Source organism: Rhinopithecus roxellana, chromosome 9 (assembly GCF_007565055.1).
Source record: "Rhinopithecus roxellana isolate Shanxi Qingling chromosome 9, ASM756505v1, whole genome shotgun sequence".
NCBI classification, from domain to species: Eukaryota; Metazoa; Chordata; class Mammalia; order Primates; family Cercopithecidae; genus Rhinopithecus; species Rhinopithecus roxellana.
This window is the reverse complement of record NC_044557.1, coordinates 141,974,895-141,991,983: the sequence shown is the minus strand read 5'-3', so window position 1 is coordinate 141,991,983 and position 17,089 is coordinate 141,974,895. Positions and strand designations below refer to the sequence as shown.

At 42.0% G+C, this 17,089-nt stretch overlaps 1 protein-coding gene and 1 long non-coding RNA gene across 39 annotated transcripts in view; one reads left to right on the top strand and one right to left on the bottom strand.

Annotated features, from left to right (window-relative positions):
* PCM1 (pericentriolar material 1) overlaps nt 1-436 on the bottom strand; it is a 109,027-nt gene extending 108,591 nt beyond the window's left edge. For 17 of the 38 annotated variants that reach the window (XM_030937354.1, XM_030937355.1, XM_030937357.1 and 14 more), the window contains exon 1: nt 21-423. The gene's annotated coding sequence lies outside the window, so the exon portion shown is untranslated. Of the gene's footprint in view, nt 1-20 lie in introns of all 38 variants that reach the window. The other 21 variants (XM_030937376.1, XM_030937365.1, XM_030937374.1 and 18 more) reach the window with 5 other exon arrangements.
* Nucleotides 437-13,116: 12,680 nt separating this feature from the next.
* Nucleotides 13,117-16,796, top strand: LOC115899582. Its single transcript, XR_004059231.1, has 2 exons — nt 13,117-14,205; nt 15,901-16,796. It is a non-coding gene; the product is annotated as an uncharacterized LOC115899582 (long non-coding RNA).
* Nucleotides 16,797-17,089: the final 293 nt, after the last annotated feature.

Genomic DNA, 17,089 nt, shown 5'->3' with positions numbered 1-17,089 from the left:
TGGGGACGCGCAGGCATTACCTCTACATGCAGCAGCCTCTCCTGTCAAGGGCGGAGCGGCGGTCAGCCCCCACGACCCGCCACCGGCAGCGGTCAGCCCTTGGAGACCGCAGCAGAGAGGCCCACACGTTTCTTGGCTGCCTTGGCCCCAATGGCCGCCTTTTCGACCTCAGCTACGCAGCGCCAACCGCCGCAGCCACCGCCATCTTAGGACCTCATTGTGGTGGGAGAAGAGGGGCGGGGGGACTGCAGAGGGGGCAACACGCGGCGGAACATGCGCCGTCTCCTCGGCAACGGCCGCGCGGGGGCGAAAAGTCGCCCGGGCGGGAGCCGCAGTGCGATCTACACGCTAGACTGGAGTCATGTAACCCGCCGGAGTCTGTGGTGTAGCTTCTGGCTCTTTAAGTCGAAAACAGATTAAACGAACGAATCCGCCCCCCACGCCCAGGAACTACGTATCCCAGAATGCCACCTAGACACCCCACCCCACCGTGTTCTAAACGCCTGCCAACTACAGGTGCAGGACTACAGATCCCAGCATGCTGTGCGCTTCCGGCGCTGATCGCGTAACGTGGGGCCCTAGGCCTATGCGGAAGTGGATTGGTCCCTCAACCCGTGGAGAAAGAGCCGAGGCGCCGTGGCGTTTTTTCGTGGGGGTGTCAGCTACGGCCGTGCGGAAAGAAGGAGCGAAGACCGGGATCGCTCTTCTGCTCCTTCCTCACCAACAACCCCGTCCCAAAGAGGTGGAAACAGAAGAACTCTTACGATGTAGTGCAGCCTCCTGATTTTACATATGAGGGCATTGATCCACGGAAGTTAAACAATTTGCCAAACGTCATATGTACTACTGAGTGGGAGAATCATACATATTGTTGATACTTAATGCCAGTTTTGGTTAATGTCCTTTTTCCTTAAAAGAGCCAGATGATTTTAATCCAAACTTAATTTCAGTAAATTTTCTCTGAATTATCTTTTTATTTATACTCTCCTGTTACAGCTCTATTAAGATTAGTAAATCGGCAGATCCTGTCTTTAAAAAACAGACAAAAATCAGTAAAGTGACAAGGCCTTCAGTGTGCCTGACTGGAAAGTTAAAACACGTTTCAGTTTTAGTTGAGCGCAAGGGCATTCCTCTAGTTTTACGCAGTTTGTAATTATAGGATAACTTTTTAAGCAAAATAAAGGTAAAAGGAAGAATTGCTTTCTGGGTTTCAACAATAAAAACAAATTGTTCCTAAAACAGGAGATCTGCATCTCGGTACACAATTCAGATAAAACTCTTCTAACCCACTGCAATTTGCTACCGTAGGTTCAGTCGTGAGTGCATTGATCGTTTGCACTAATACTCGTTTGTCAGACACTTTTTCCTCATATTCTGTGTGCGTATCGTTAAGTACTGAGGTCGCAAAAATATAGTCCCTGCCGTTGAAGAGCTCATTTTAGTTAAGGATGGGAAAGTGGAGTGTGATGTAAATAAATGTTGTGTTGTAAAAAAAAGTGCTGTGGCAGCTGAGAACACAGAGCAGCTAAACGCTCAGGTGTTTATTGTAGTCCGGAATGCCGTATCCTAATTCCACCACTCCAGGATCCTGGACAAGCGACATGCCTTTCTGAGCCTTAATTGCCCCATCTATGAAATGAGGCAGAAGGAATAATGCTGCCTACCCTGAAGGGATTTTTTTAAAAAAGTTCTTAGAGTTTATTTTACGCCGGGCACAATGTAAAGCACTTCAGTTGTGATTTTCTGAATCCTGACAGCTACCCTGAAGAAGCTGGTTCTGCATCTGACCCGTTTTAGCAATGAAAGTTTATATAAATCACACTTTTAGCAGCTACAAGTGGTAGAGCCCAGACTTAAAAGGAGGTCTGCCTGATTCCTTAAAGATTTTTTTAATTAAATAAAATGCATATGAAAACACTAGTGTATGTTGAGGCCCAAAATATTAGCCCTCATCGTTATTTTGTTTTATACATAGGTATTATTATTAAACGTATGTAGAAGCTGTTATCATTAAAGCAATTCTAATTCAAAAACATGAAATTATATTACCTAATAGTCATTAGGTTTTCTGAATTTGTGAAGCCCCAGAATGTCAATACTATTGTTTGCTAGGAGGTAGGAGGAATCTGAGAAATATTTACGTTGAAATGTAGAAGCTGTTATCATTAAAAGAATTCCAATAAATTTGAAAGCATGAAACTATAATATCTACTAGTCATTATGTTTTCTGAATGTTTGAAGCCCCAGAATGTCAATACTATTGTTTGTTAGGAGGCAGGAGAAATTTGAGAAATATTTACATTGAAAAAGGTTCTCAAACTCAAATATGAGCATTCCTGATCTTTGTAGGAGAAGAAGGAAAGAAAAAAACCAGAAAACGATTAAATTATCCCTGGCTTTCAGAAATTTAACATCTATTTTTAGAAACAAACTTTATCAAAATGAGTCGATTTAGTATTAATAGAGTGTCACTATGCCAAACATATGATGTAGACGCTGACTGCTTTAGTAATTTAGATTTTTAAAATAGGGTTGTTCTGTCTCAGAGATAATGATAGCTCTAGGATTTATAGGTAAGATGAAATCAGGGGCAGCAGTCCACGGAAATGTAGATAGGAAACAGAATAATGGCCTCTAAGAGATAAACACTGAAACTGCATTTCAGTTTTCCACATTCAAGAGAACAACCTAACACATGTATTAAATATGCAGGGGGTGGAAGTTCCAAATCGCAGAATGATGTTCAAGGAAGTGGGATATGCTAAGAATACAGACCACACATCCAGAATAAGCAATGGACAACAAGCAGACTGGCTGAAGTAGAGGATTTACATATGGTAAGTGATGGGGAGGTGGGAGAAGGCAAGGTTTATTAGCAGGTTGGGGCCAAACTATAGAAAGTCAATTACTTATCTAAAGAGTCTGGGCTTTGTTCTTCAAGTAGTGTGAAACCATTTGAGACTTTGAAAGAGGGCAATGCTGTAATGAAATGGTTATTTGAAGACTTCAATCTAGTGACAATGTTTTGTAAAGACTAGGAAGAGAAGACAAGGAGAACAGGTGCCAACCTGTCATGAAGTAATGAAGGCTTGGCCTAAGGTAGTAGCAGGATGAATAAAGTAAGGGATTTAAATTTTTATTAACGTAAACTAAATCAGTTGTTAAGATGTGAAAATACTATTTCTGTTTCTTGATATGTGGTAGGACACTAACCAGGTGGTACTTACAAGATAACACAGCCGGGCACAGTGGCTCATGCCTGTAATCCCAGCACTTTGGGAGGCTGAGGTGGGCAGATCTTGAGGTCAGGAGCTTGAGACCAGCCTGACCAACATAGTGAAACCCCGCCTCTACTAAAAATACAAAAATTAGCCAGGCATGGTGGCATGTGACTGTAATCCCAGCTACTCAGGAGGCTGAGGCAGGAGAATTGCTTGAACCCAGGAGGCAAAGGTAGCAGTGAACCCGGATCATGTCATTGCACTCCAGCCTGAGCGAGAGTCTGTCTCAAAAAAAAAAAAAAAAAAAAAAAACTTGGCACTATACTGTTTATCTCTTTAATCTGTAGGCTCCTTATCCGCAAATGGATTGTAAGCATGTGTGTGACAGAAACCGAACCTTTTGTACTTTTTATCCTTTGAAAAACAAGTTTTCTGCAATACCTAATTTTAACCTGCAGATGGTGATAGAACTTAAAGGAAAAATCTTCAGGGCCAATACGCTACTTTATAACTGGATGTTATTTGTTTTTATTATGTGATTTTTTGATACACCCAAAAGAATATATGACATACATGTAAACTCTATAGTACAATATTGACAACCGGGCGCGTTATACGCCTGTAATCTCAGCTACTTGGGAAGCTGAAGCTGGAAGATAACTTGAGGCCAGTCGCTCCAGACCAGCCTGAGGAACTTAAGGAGACTGTTTCTACATACATACATACATACATACATACATACATAAAGTATAATAATGAGCAAAATACTCAAGAACCCACAACCTAACCTTGAATAGAATTTAATCAAAATGTGTCCGGGCAAGGTGGTTCATGCCTGTAATCCCAGCACTTTGGGAGCCCGAGACAGTTGGATCATTTGAGGTCAGGAGTTTGAGAAAAGGCAACATGGTGAAACCCCGCCTCTACTACAACTACAAAAATTAGCCTGACGTGGGGGTGCGAGCCTGTAATCCCAGGGAGGCTGAGCCAGGGCAATATCACTTGAGCCCGGGAGGCAGAGGTTGCAGTGAATGGAGATTGTGCCACTGCCCTCCAGCCTGGTGACAGAGCAAGACTCCATGTCAAAAAAAAAAAAAAAGAACTTAATCAAAATGTTTAAGGAGTACTCCCTGCCACATTTTCTTCAAACTGTTTGTTTTTCTTTGTAGGCATAAATACTATCCGGAATTCAATGTAATTCCTTCATTTTATTCATATGACTATGGATATCCCTAAATAATGTGTTTGATTTTGCTTGTTTTCAAGCTTTATATAGATGATACCATACTGAATATATTTTTGCTTGACTTGCTTTTTTCATTCATCATTGTGTTTCACCGATTCATCCATTTTAATGGGTATAAACCCTAAATTTATTAAAAGCAATACGTAAAATTAATTTTTGCATATTCCTTAAAAATATGACTTGGCTTTCTGGGTAACTTAATGGAAGAAGAGATTGGTCATGCCAAACAAAGGAGTCATTGGAGGCCTCTGACCTAGTTCTTACACCTTTTGGTTAAATTTTAGCTCTGTTAATTTCTCTATCTTTTAATTTAGCCCAGAGTTTCTTAACCTTGGTACTGGTGACAGTTTGGGCTGGGTGATTCTTGTTATGGGGTCGGTCCTGTGCATTCCAGGAGGTTTAGCAACATCCCTGGCCTCTACACGCTGTATACCTAGAGCAAACCCCTGCCCATTGTAAAAACCAAAAATGCCTCCTGGCATTGATTGCCAAGCATCCTCTGGAGTTTGGGGAGGGAGATTTTTCTTCCGTAACTCTTTTGCTCAAAAACTTAAAAGATGATGTATATAATCTAATCAACCAGCCATTATATAATTATATCAACTAATTCTATCAAATCCACATGCATCAGTTATGTTTCAAGGCTCTTTTTGCCTTGCTCTGTTTCCCCTATATCTAATTACCAGAACATCTCTCATTACTGCCTAGTTTGGATTCTTTATTATTAGATTTAAAAATACATAATTACTGCTGTCGACATACAATATTAACGTTTATAACAGTCTAAACTGCCCCTTCCTTCATAACCAACTTATGTTCTTTTCTTTCAAAAATCACTCATTTAATAAATATAAACCTTGCGATTCTGACAGTTTCATCTATAGTTGCATTTCATCAGTTTTCACATGGCTTTACTTCTACAGAGTTGTGATTACTACATGATTCTTCCTGTCTTTTTCTTGTATGTGTGTTTTTATACCATCTTCTCTATTCACTGAAAATGTGGTCAAAGCTGCAATCAGGTAGTAAAATCTTGAGTAAACTGCTTCCTTCCCAAGACACACCAAGTTGGAGAGGTTTAAACAAGAGATATGAGTAACAATTCTTAAAAACTACAAGGAAAATAATCTATATCTTTTTCCCTGTTTCCAACCAACCCTATACCAAAACCGTTAAACCAGAACTAGATAACTAGATATATGTTGGTAATTAAGTAGAAAAATTGGATAATTAGGTGAGGGAGTTCCAAAAATATGGAAATATGGGCTGATACAGATTTTGTTTCCCAATTCATAGGAAAAATGTTAGAAAGGCATGAACATTAAACCTCACCTTTTACTTTTAAAACGCTGTTAGTCAAAACTAAATGATATGAAATAAGGACTCACAATTGTCGTGGTTATAGGGTATAATCTGGAGTGACTTTATAAAAGATGGTTTCTGGGTCAAATAAGTTTTTATTCACAGAAATAAGGAGAGCTGCAGGTGACAACTAGATTTGCAATATGCATCCATACAGACTAGCAGAGGAGTATGCGGCATGATTGGGGTTGCAATGATCCACATTAAATTCATGGCATTATGTAGGAAAGCTACAGCTGTATATATTATAATTTTTTTTTTTTTTTTTTTTTTTTGAGATACAGTCTCGCTCTGTTTCCCAGGCTGCAGTCCAGTGGCACAATCTCAGCTCACTACAACCTCCACCTTCCGGGTTCAAGTGATTCTCCTGCCTTAGCCTCCCAAGTAGCTGAGATTACAGGCACGTGCCATGACACCTGGCTAATTTTTTGTATTTTTTTAGCAGAGACAGAGTCTCACCGTGTTAGCCAGGATAGTCTCGATCTCCTGACCTTGTGATCCACCCACCTCGGCCTTATAATTTTTATTTTACCATAAAAAGGCTTCCACATTGTGTTTCTCCTTCCATGAGAAAGATCCCAAAGTCAGGGAAGAACTAGCAAAACGTGTGAATTCAGATTAACCAGGTGAGAGAGAATGCCCTCTCTTTACCAGAAGAACTAAATTATCCCCAGGGCTAAAAACCAAGGAAGTTGGATGGCAGGCCGGTCTATCCAAGACTCTCCCCAGTCTAGATAAGGAAACAAGTAAAACCCTGACAGTGGGTGAAACACACTGGTATTGAGGAGAGGTTTGTGGGTTAAAACAGGGGCCTGGATGTGGGCCCAGGTGGTCAAGGACTGGCCTACAGTGTGCCTGTTTAAGGATTAACAATATATGCTTTAGAATATTGCTTTATTAATATAGTCATGAACCATAAGACTAGCTTGTGCTTAGTCCAACAATATAAGAATCAGGCGGTGAGCTTGCTTGACTGACCACAGAGTGGAACAACCAATCGCGGGAAGTGTGTGGAGCCTCTAAGCGAGAAAGCTTGCTTATTGCTTAGCCTCCCGCTTGAGTCCCTGAACAAAGGTCTCGTGGGAAGGGAAGCGACCCCGGATCCGTTCCCCAGAAGGGAACTGCAGGAGGCTGCTTGTAAAAGAGGAGAAGTCCTCAGCGGTAGAGATAAGGAGGAAGTCTTCTATATCTCCCGCTCCTTCCCAGAGGCGGAGAGCTCTGCTGCTCTGCTGATGGTGCTTGGGAGTGGACCGCCCCTTTGATGCACAGGCCTGTGTCTGACGGGCTGTCTGCTTTCACGTCCTGTTCTGTTCTGTTAACCACTTTGTTGGACTCTGATGATTACCTGTAAGTTAAACATAGAGTATTAGCTTACATAGTGGAATAGTAAATAATATTAACTTGCTGATGACGCATGCTACCCCCTCTGCCACCTCTCCCCATGGTCACCTTATGATCAGCCCACCATCTGCCCACCCTCAGCTGATAGGATCTAAGGAATTGTACTCAATAAATATCAGTGGAATCCAGAGCTCAGGTCCTTCGCAGTTTCCGGGTTGCGATGGACCCCTAGACCCACTTTTGTTAACCCTTGAACTTTGTGTCTTTATCTTTCTTCTCATTCCGTCGTCTCCATCGGGAAGGGGAGAACCCGCATGTGGTGTAGTGGGCTGGTTCTCCTACATCTTTGGTGCCCAACGTGGGCTTCTTGTACCCAGGTGAAGTTACGCCTGAGCGTAGTCATTGCGGAGACCAGTCTGTGGAGGGACTCCCGAGAACGTGTGGTCGGCCTTGCAGTAAGCCTGTGCACTCAGAGTATTCCAGGGACACCATGTGACAATCGGAAAGTAAGCACTCTGCTTACTTACACTTTGTCAAACTCCTCTAAAAGACGGGGAAAATAAAGGCTACCATAGAAAACTTGATTACTCTGTTTCAAACAGTAGAGCAGTATCTTGGTTTCCTGAACAAGGTCCCGTGGATTTAAAAGATTGGCAACAGGTTGGAATTGCCTTAAAACAAGTTCATAAGGAAGGAAAACTTATTCCTCTAACGGTCTGGTCAGACTGTGCTATCGTTAAAGCAGCCTTGGAACCGTTTCAAACGGAAAACGAGGTTTATCCTCCAGCAGAAAGAATTCCAGCGGAGGAAGGCGGTGCTGCTGCCAATATAAATACAAAGGAAAACGAAGGAGGAGAGGATAATGAAGAAGATTTTGTGGAAAGCACAGGCAAACCTAGAGATGACTTAATTTCTTTTGAGGAGCATGTGGGACCTCCAGCTGCTCCTAAAATAGAGAAGCTATTTATGCCAATATGTTTAAAACAAAGAAGGGCCTTGAGGAATCGTCAGCTCCTCATTGAGATCGTCTGGAATAGCCGCCTCCAATAAGGCAATGTAACCTGGAACCTTGAGGTTTGAATCTCAAATTTACCCTGTTTCACAAATGGATAAATTAGGGGCTCAGGAATCAAGAACACGTTTTGCAGCACCAGAACAGCAAAAGGCTGCGCTGCCACCTAATGTCAATGAATCACCATTACAAATGGTTATCGGCAGGCTAGGGCAGCTGGAGATTCCAATGCCCAGCAGTTTCCAGTAGTTTTGCAACCCCCACAGCAGCAGGATGGTGCCCATCAGGTGGTATGGGAACCATATTCTTTCAAACTGCTTACAGATCTCAAAGCAGCTGTTGGTCAGTATGGTCCCAATTCGCCTTTTGTCTGATCACTATTACACTCAGTGACTTAGGAGAAGCAATTGGCCCCGGACAATTGGGAGATTGTAGCAAAAGCCACTCTTTCGCCCTCCCAATTTCTTCAATTTAGAACTTGGTGAACCGATGAGGCTCAAAATCAAGATCGAAAAAACCGTGCTGCTAATCCTGTTGTTGCCATTTCACTTGAACAACTGTTGGGAGTTGGGGGCCAATGGGAAACTGTACAACAGCAACTACTGCTTCAGGATGATGCCTGTGAACAAATTCACAGTTGTTGCTTGAGGGCATGCAAAAAATTCAGGACCTGGGAACTACTTAATTCCTCTTTTAATTCTATCAGACAAGGCTCAAAAGAACCATATCCCGATTTTATTGCTCGTCTTCAAGATGCAGCTCAGAAGGCTGTTACAGATGAAAGTGCCAGGAAGGTGATTGTAGAATTACTGGCTTATGAAAATCCCAACCCTGAATGGCCATCAGCTATTTGCCTTGTGAAAGGAAAGTTTCCGGTGGAAACTGATGTACCAATGAGTATATCAGGGCATGTGATGGAATTAGTGGAATCATGCATAAGTCTATGATAATGGCTCAAGCCATGGCAGGATTAAAGGTGGGAGGCCCAATGAAAAACTTTTCAGGCAATGTTATAACTGTGGTCAGTTTGGACATACAAAAAAGGAATGTAAGAGCAAATCAAACAATCTAGATCTAATCAAACAAAGGAGCCACCTGGCTTATGTCCCAGGTGCCAGAAGGGTAAACATTGGGCTAAACAGTGTCACTCCAAATTTGATAAAAATGGCCACCCGTTGCAGCCCCAATCGGGAAATGGGAAGAGGGGCCCGCCTCAGGCCCCGCTCCAAATGGGGGCATTCCCTCTCCAGCAGTTTGTCCCTCAGTCGGCACCAGTGCCTTTAATCCCTCCAGGGACACAAATACCTTTAGCCTAACCACCACAGTAACACAATTGATGTCAGCTACAACAGGGAACGCCGGTTTAGATTTATGATGAACCAGAGCTGTGTCTCTACTTCCAGGGGAACCACCTCAAAAGGTGCTCACTGGAGTATTTGGACCTTTACCTGAGGTAACAGTTGGACTTGTTTTAGGGAGATCTAGTCTAAATTTAAAAGGAATTCAAATTCATACTGGAGTGATAGATTCAGATTTTGTGGGAGAAATTCAGTTGGTTATTAGTTCTAGTATTCTTTGGAGTGCAAACCCGGGAAATAGAATTGCTTACTTGTTATTACCTTATTTTCTAATTGTTGTTATTACCTAAGTAGGAGAAAGTACAGTAAAAAGAGAAAGTGGTTTCGGCAGCACTGATAGCAAAGGAAAAGCAACATATTGGGTAAATCAAGTTTCTGAAAATAGACCTTTGTGCACAGTAACGATTCAGGGAAAACATTTTGAAGGACTTGTCGTTACAGGCGCTGATATTTCTATTATAGCCCTGGATCAGTGGCCAAAAACATGGCCCAAACAGAGAGCTTCTATGGCTTTAATTGGAATAGGCACGGCATCTGAGGTTTATCAGAGTGTTACAATTTTACACTGTTTAGGACCAGATGGACAGGAGGGCGCCATTCAACCTATGATTACTGCCATTCCCATTAATTTGTGAGGAAAAGATTTGTTACAACAGTGGGGTACAGAAATCACCATTCCCTCTATAATTTACAGTTCAGAGAGTCAAAGCATGATGACTAAGATGGGGTATACTCCTGGAAAAAGATTAGGAAAGAGTGAGGATGAAATAACTCAGCCAATTGAAGCTTCAGTTAAATTTGACCAAAAAGGAGTTGGGTATCCTTTTTAGGTGTGGCCACTGTTGAGCCTCCAAAGCCCATTGAAATGGAAAACTCAAAAACCTGGGTTGGTTGATCTGTGGCTGCTTCCTCAGCAAAAACTGGAGGCATTACATTCACTAGCAAAAAGAGCAATTAGACAAAGACATATTGAACCTTCTTTCTCACCGTGGAATTCCCCAGTTTTTGTAATTCGGAAAAAATCCGATAGATGGTGCATGTTGACCAGCAGTTAATGCAGTCATTCACCCGATGGGGGCTCTCCAAGCAGGGTTGCCATCCCCGGCCATGATTCCAAGAGAATGGCCGATGGTAATAATTGATTTGAAACATGGTCTTTTCACTATTCCTTTGGATCCCCAGGACTTTGAAAAATTTGCGTTTACAATACCTGCTATAAATAATAAGGAACCAGCTACTGGGTATCAGTGGAAAGTTTTACCCCAAGTAATGTTAAAGAGTCCTACAATTTGTCAAACTTTCGTTGAGAAGATCATTCAGCCTGTCCGGGATCAGTTTCCTCATTGTTACATTATTCATTATGTTGATGACATTTTATGTGCTGCTACAAACAGGGACAGACTTATCAAATGTTTTTCTATGTTACAAGAAATGGTGGGGCTTACAGGTCTTGCTATAGTGCCACATAAAATCCAAACTACCACACCCTATCATTACCTAGGAATGAAGGTGGAGGAGAGAACATTTATGCCTCAAAAGGTAGAAATTCAGCCGGGCGCGGTGGCTCAAGCCTGTAATCCCAGCACTTTGGGAGGCCGAGATGGGCGGATCACGAGGTCAGGAGATCAAGACCATCCTGGCTAACCTGGTGAAACCCCGTCTCTACTAAAAAATACAAAAAACTAGCCGGGCGAGGTGGCGGGCGCCTGTAGTCCCAGCTACTCGGGAGGCTGAGGCAGGAGAATGGCATAAACCCGGGAGGCGGAGCTTGCAGTGAGCTGAGATCCGGCCACTGCACTCCAGCCTGGGCGACAGAGCGAAACTCCATCTCAAAAAAAAAAAAAAAAAAGGTAGAAATTCGTAAGGAGTCCTTAAAAACTTTAAATGATTTTCAAAAATTATGAGAAGACATTAACTGGATAAGGCTAACCTTAGGAATCCCCACTTATGTGATGTCTAACTTGTTTGCTTTGCTGAGAGGGGATCCAAATTTACATAGCAAAAGAACTCTGAGGTCCTGCGACAACTGAAGAGTTAAGAATAATTCAGGAAACAATTCAAAGTGCTCAAGTCAGTAGAATAGATCCCAGTGTTCCATTACAGCTCTTGGTGTTCCTACTCTCCTACTCTCCAGGAGTGATTATTCAAGATGCTGACTTGGTTGAAGGGTCGTTTTTACCCCACAGTATGACTAGGACTTTTTCAATTTACTTAGATCAAACAGCTATTCTTTTTTTTTTTTTTTAGCATTAGAAATATTTTTATTTCCTTTTTTCTTTTTTTTTTTATTATACTTTAAGTTCTAGGGTACGTGTGCATAACGTGCAGGTTTGTTACATATGTATACTTGTGCCATGTTGGTGTGCTGCACCCATCAACTCGTCAGCACCCATCAATTCGTCATTTATATCAGGTATAACTCCCAATGCAATCCCTCCCCCCTCCCCCCTCCCCATGATAGGCCCCGGTGTGTGATTTCCCCTTCCCGAGTCCAAGTGATCTCATTGTTCAGTTCCCACCTATGAGTGAGAACATGCGGTGTTTGGTTTTCTCTTCTTGTGATAGTTTGCTAAGAATGATGGTTTCCAGCTGCATCCATGTCCCTACAAAGGATGCAAACTCATCCTTTTTTATGGCTGCATAATATTCCATGGTGTATATGTGCCACATTTTCTTAATCCAGTCTGTCACAGATGGACATTTGGGTTGATTCCAAGTCTTTGCTATTGTGAATAGTGCTGCAATAAACACACATGTGCATGTGTCTTTATAGCAGCATGATTTATAATCCTTTGGGTATATACCCAGTAGTGGGATGGCTGGGTCATATGGTACATCTAGTTCTAGATCCTTGAGGAATCGCCATACTGTTTTCCATAATGGTTGAACTAGTTTACAATCCCACCAACAGTGTAAAAGTGTTCCTATTTCTCCACATCCTCTCCAGAACCTGTAAACAGCTATTCTTATAGGCCAAGCCCATTTAAGAATAGACTCACTGGCACTGATCCAGATAAAATTGTAGTTCCTTTAAACAAAGCACAGGTTCGACGAGCCTTTATAAATTCATCAGAATGGCAGTCAAATTTAGCTGATTTTGTTGGCCACATAGATAATCATTACCCTAAAACAAAAATTTTTCAGGTCCTAAAATTGACTTCCTGGATTTTGCCTAAAATAACTAGCTCTGTCTCCTTGGAGTGAGCTGCAACTGTCTTTACTGATGGCTCTCAGAATGGAAAAGCAGCTTATACAGGACCAGAAGAAAAGGTTATTTAAACCCAGTTTCATTTTGCACAAAGAGCTGAGCTACCAGCAGTTATATCTGTATTGGAAGATTTTGATCAACCTGTTAATATTGTCTCTGACTGTGCCTATGTAGTTCAGGCGACAAAAATGGTAAAAACAGCTTTAATAAAATATATTTCTGGTGATCAGCTAAATGTTTTGTTTAGTTCATTTCAACAAGCAGTTAGAGTTCGAAATTTTCCTTTTTGTGTTACACATATTCGAGCTCACACAAATTTACCAGGATCTTTAATCCAATTAAATAATCAAGCAGATTTATTAGTGACACCTGTTTTAACAGAGGCTCAAGAATTCCATTCCTTAACTCAGGTAAATGCTGCTGGATTAAAAAATAAACATTATTGACCTGGAAACAAGCTAAAAACATAGTGCAACATTGTCCACTATGCCAGGTGCTACAGCTGCCTACTCAAGAACCTGGAGTTAATCCTTGGGGACTTAAACCAAATGCTCTTTGGCAAATGGATGTGACTCATGTCCCATCATTCCGAAAACTTTCTCTTGTGCATGTTACTGTTGATACTTTTTCTCCGTTTATCTGGGCTACATGCCAAACTGGAGAAAGTACAGCTCATGTAAAATGACGTTTATTATCTTGTTTTGCAGTCATGAGTGTGCCACAGAAAATGAAAACAGACAATGGACAAGGACATTGCAGTAAAACTTTTGAAAGTTTTGTTCAGCGATGGAAAATCGTACACACTACAGGAACACCCTATAACTGCCAAGGTCAGGCCATAGTAGAAAGGGCTATTCGGACTCTTAAGACACAATTAGAAAAACAAAAGGAAGGGGGAAGTAGTAAGGAGTATACCACACTCCATAGGCAGCTACAATTAGCCCTTTTGACTCTAAATTTTTTGAACATTTCCAGAGATCAGGTCTCCACAACAGCTGAACAACACTTTTCTGGACAGAAAGTTAATTTACATGAAGGAAAAACGATCTAGTGGAAGGATATCAGAACTAAAACTTGGGAATTAGGATAAATTATCACCTGGGGGAGGGGTTTTACTTGTGTTTCACCAGGACACAATCAAACACCCACTTAGATACCCAAGAGACATTTGAAATTCAACAGTGAACGCTACACTGACCGGACAGAAGAAAGGGAAGAATCGAAAGAGGAGGAAGACTGGTCCCTCCGACCTGTCCTTTCCGGAGCTGAGAAGGATGGCCAAGCTGAGTGTCTCAGAGAAACAACAGAAGATGGAGAAGACTGGCCAGGCTACACCACCGACATGAGGACAGATAAAGAAGCTGACTCAAATGGCAGAGGACAGCCTAAAGGAGAAACAACTGGCAATTACCCCGGGTAATATGATCTTGGCTGCTTTAATGGTAATTACCGTGGCGGTAAGTCTCCCTGCTGTCTGGGCTGAACAAAATTTTACATACTGGCTTATGTTCCACTTCCTCCTTTAATTAGGCCAGTTACTTGGATGCATTCCCCTATTGAAGTTTATACAAATGATAGTATTTGGATGCCTGGGCCGGCTGATGATCGCTGTCCTGTACAGCCTGAGGAGGAGGGCATGTTGATGAATGTTAACAGTGAGGTATGAATACGCTCCAATTTGTTTAGGAATTGCTCCTGGATGTTTACCATCACAAATACAAAGGTGGATGATTTACGTACCTCCTTATAATCATTTCCAACCTAGTTATCACGTAGTGAGTGGAATATCTTTCCGACCTATCATGACTGCAAAACCTTATGGGGGTGGTTATTTTCGGTCAAATTTAAAAGTCAAAAATTACAAACCTAACGGATTGGCTTGTCCTAAAAGAAATCCAAAATGGTCAGAAAAACTAGAGATTCTTACTTGGGAGGGTTGTGTAGCAGATGGTGCAGTAGCTTTGCAAAATGATTCTTATGGAACAATTATAGATTGGGCCCCCAAAGGATCCTTTGCTAGAAATTGCACCGGACAAAATGCTGGGCGTGCTGAGGATTCCTTCATCATAGATCATAGAGAAACTCCCAATAATCCCCCCACTTTAGTTAGAAGATTGGAATCAGTATATCCATTGAAATGGGAAGGTAAAGGTACTGCCCCTCCCCGGGCAAAGATAATTAGTCCAGTCATGGGTCCAGAACATCCAGATTTGTGAAAGTTGCTTATGACGAATGAGAGTGTAGAAAGGGGAAGCATCATGGGGAACAAGAGGTAATAAGCCACTGTTTACCATGCTTCTTCAGTCTAATCAGTCTATTTCTCTTCAAAGTTGTCTTAAACCTCCTTACATGTTAGTTGTTGGAAAACTCATATTTTACCTGACTCTCAAAACATTACTTGTGACAATTGCCGTCTGTTTACTTGTATTGATTCTTCTTTTGATATGAGGAATAGCATTTTGCTGGTCCAAGCCCAAGGGGGCGTTTGGATTCCAGTTACTCTTAACAGGCCTTGGGAGGCTTCTCCCTCTATTCATGTAATAACTGGAGTTTTAAAAGGGATTCTTAATCGTACAATAAGATTTATTTTTACTTTAATTGCTGTGATTATGGTCTTGATTGCTGTCACCGCCACCACAGCTGCGGCAGGTGTTGCCTTGCATTCTTCCATTCAAACTGCTCATTATGTTAACGCTTGACAGAAAAAATCCACTAGATTATGGAATTCTCAGGAAAAAATTGATCAGGGATTGGCCAATCAAATTAATGATTTGAGGCAAACGGTCACCTGGGTAGAAGATCGTGTTATGAATTTAGAGCATCGTGTGCAAATGCAATGTGATTGGAATACATCTGATTTTTGTATTACTCCTTATTTTTATAATGTTACTAAACATCAGTGGGAAAAGGTCCGACGCCACTTACAAGGAAGAGAAGATAATCTAACCCTGGATATAACTAACTTAAAAGAACAGATTTTTGCAGCATCACAGGCTCACTTAAATGTGTTGCCTGGAGTGGAAATGTTTGCTGGAGCCACAGATGGGCTCTTGGAGTTCAGTTCTATCAAATGGATTAAAACTCTGGGAAGCTCTGCCATTGCTAATTTTGTTTTAATTTGTGTCTGCTTATGTTGTCTGTTTTATCTGCAGATGCGGAAAGCGGCTCCTGAAGGAAAATCAAAACCACGAGCAAGTTATGATTGCGATGGCTATTTTAAATTTTTAAAAAGTGGGGGAAATGCGGGTCAAAACAGGGACTTGGATGTGGGCCAAGGCGGTCGAGGGCCGGCCTACAGTGTGCCTGTTTAAGGATTAACAATATATGCTTTAGAATAGTGCTTTATTAATATAGTCATGAACCATAAGACTAGCTTGTGCTTAGTCCAACAATGTAAGAATCAGGCGGTGAGCTTGCTTGACTGACCACAGAGTGGAACAACCAACCGCGGGAAGTGTGTGGAGCCTCTAAGCGAGAAAGCTTGCTTATTGCTCAGCCTCCCGCTTGAGTCCCTGAACAAAGGTCTCGTGGGAAGGGAAGCGACCCCGGATCCGTTCCCCAGAAGGGAACTGCAGGAGGCTGCTTGTAAAAGAGGAGAAGTCCTCAGCGGTAGAGATAAGGAGGAAGTCTTCTATATCTCCCGCTCCTTCCCAGAGGCAGAGAGCTCTGCTGCTCTGCTGCTCTGCTGATGGTGCTTGGGAGTGGACCGCCCCTTTGATGCACAGGCCTGTGTCTGACGGGCTGTCTGCTTTCACGTCCTGTTCTGTTCTGTTAACCACTTAGTTGGACTCTGATGATTATCTGTAAGTTAAACATAGAGTATTAGCTTACATAGTGGAATAGTAAATAATATTAACTTGCTGATGACGCACGCTACGCCCTCTGCCACCTCTCCCCATGGTCACCTTATGATCAGCCCACCATCTGCCCACCCTCAGCCTATAGGATCAAAGGAATTGTACTCAATAAATATCAGTGGAATCCAGAGCTCAGGGCCTTCGCAGTTTCCGGGTTGCGATGGACCCCTAGACCCACTTTTGTTAACTCTTGAACTTTGTGTCTTTGTCTTTATTTCTTTTCTCATTCCCTCGTCTCCACCAGGAAGGGGAGAACCCGCGTGTGGTATAGCGGGCTGGTTCCCCTGCAAGGTTGACCAAATGTCTTCTGTAAAAGACCAGATATTAAATATTTTCAGCATTGTATGCTATACCGTCTGTTGCAACTTCTCAACTCTGCAGTTATAGAATGAAAGCAGCTACGGACAGTATATAAACAAATGGGCATGCCTATATTCCAATAAAACTATTTGTAGACACTGAAATTTAGATTTTATATAATTTT